The sequence below is a fragment of the Asparagus officinalis genome, chromosome 5 (assembly GCF_001876935.1).
Source record: "Asparagus officinalis chromosome 5, Aspof.V1, whole genome shotgun sequence".
Lineage (NCBI taxonomy): Eukaryota > Viridiplantae > Streptophyta > Magnoliopsida > Asparagales > Asparagaceae > Asparagus > Asparagus officinalis.
Window position 1 is genome coordinate 44,388,167 of NC_033798.1, and position 2,263 is coordinate 44,390,429.

Consider the following 2,263-nt stretch of genomic DNA (forward strand, 5'->3'; position numbering starts at 1 on the left):
GCCTCGTTGGTTCGTCGGTTTGTGCCGAGCTGAGTTAAGGGACCTATAAGCAATTTTATATGCCTACAGCATGTACCAGATCCTGTTGAGCAGATCTCTCGTCGCCGGCGACCTACTTCGCACCATAACGACTGGGCCGTAGTCCGTGCAGCCTACATAGACAGGTGGGCTCACAGGTGGGATTTCATCCAGGATACGAGGCCCACAGCTGTTGACTACACCGCATATATGGGTTGGTATTGGGATATCACACGTAGATGGATCACAGTGACCCACAGCCCTTAGTTGGACACATGCCACGGCCACCGACAGACAGTTACATCCCTAGTGGGATGAACGAGAGAGATTACGTAAGTTTCTAAGCTAAATTATAATATTTTTTTCTTGAGTTGGTACTTAATAAATTATTTACCTCACAGGTCCATGCTTTGGATAGCATTCAGGCTGATATTGATGCGACCGTGCCTGAGATTCAGGATCAGGTGGCGTTAGGGCTCCTCGGCAGGATCAAGAAGACCATAGCACAGGTGTTTCATAAGACTCACGTCGACGAGTTCGCAGGCCGTGAGGACAGGTCTCAATCATTTGGGCAAGCGTACACTCGGCGCCGACGACCACGTGACGATGACGGCGGCACTTCGCATGCTAATGGAGCCGGCACTTCGCATGCTGATGGAGCCGGAACTTCACATGCTGATGAAGCCGGCACTTCACATGCTGATGGAGCCGGCACTTCGCAGCCTCACACACAGCCGGATACTCAGATAGTCGAGGCTCATCAGCGCGGGGGGCGGGGAAGAGCGAGGGGGAGGGGGAAGAGAGGGAGAGGAAGGAGAGGAGCTATATTGGGTTGTATTTGAACTTATTTTGTTAAAATTTGTAAATTGTATGAATTTTTAAATACTATACTTTTATGGATCAATTATAGCTCGATATGTGATCTTTTTGCGTATTGTTTGATTCGTGCGTGTTTAAATAATATATATATTGCAGTAATTATTGTCAAACTCCACAGGAGTTCAACTCCCGTGGAGTTTTAACAATAGAACAAACTCCACGGGAGTTGAACTCCTGTGGAGTTTTAACAATAGAACAAACTCCACGGGAGTTGAACTCCCGTGGAGTTTATTGAGGGTAATAAACATCACGGGAGTTCAACTCCCGTGAAGTTTAAAAACGTACTAAACTTCACGGGAGTTGAACTCCCGTGTAGTTTCGTAAGGTTTTTTAGAAAAACCGACCTGGTTTCAGCACTGTCGCTGAAACCAGGTCGGTTTCTCTAAATAAAACTGAAACGGGTCTTTTTTTGCAATTAAATAATGAAATAGGTTGGTTTTGAAAATTTGTCCTTTATCACCCTCATATAAGGGACACTCATCAGCTTTCAGATTGTGGAGGGTTGCTTCCAAAATTTGTATAAATCCAAAATTTGTATAAATCTTTCTTATCGGTTTATACATAAATGATTAAAATGAGCCGTGTCAACATAAAATTGTAAGCTCAATTTAGATTGTTGAGTTTTGATGCAATGAAAGAGACTTTAACGTATTTGAAAATCAATGCTAAATGATGTAGCACATATTTATTAAAAAATATTTTTATACCTTTGCATTGAAAATCGGATTTTTATTGTCACAGATAGACAGTTATATGACGCAGCTGAAGATTAATTTGTGTTTCTGACATAATTCCTAATAAAAGTGAATATGTTTTGTTAATAATAAATAAGATTTACCTATTCCATCTCAACGTTAAAAAACGAAAAAGAAATCTCTTTCTTGAGTATTACTGACAACATTTTGTTATGCATTCAGCAATCTTGGATTTTGACTCGAAACTGTTCTCTCCCAAATTCTCTTGGGCAATTCCTAGTACAAACTTGAAAATAAATTACCCTATAGAGGCCTTCCTATTGAAAATTACTAGCGTGCACCCTGTGTAAAGCACGTGTTGGGAGTTCGAAACAATAAAATCGAACCATTGCCCTTCCGGACCTTGTTAGAAAGTTGAGCAAGAAAGAATTTCATCACAGATCAAAGATAAAAACTTACAGAAATAAGAACAAGGGAGAACACACGAATTTAACGAGGTTCGGCAACGTGCCTACGTCCTCGTGAGCCACACCACACTATCTCTTTGATTAATTGAAGAAGGAATACAAGCACTCAAACAAGGGATTAATCCCTCTGAGATTCTCTCTCTTTTCTCTCTTTCTGATGGTTTTTTACGTTTTTCTTATTAGCCCTAGAAAACATATAAATAT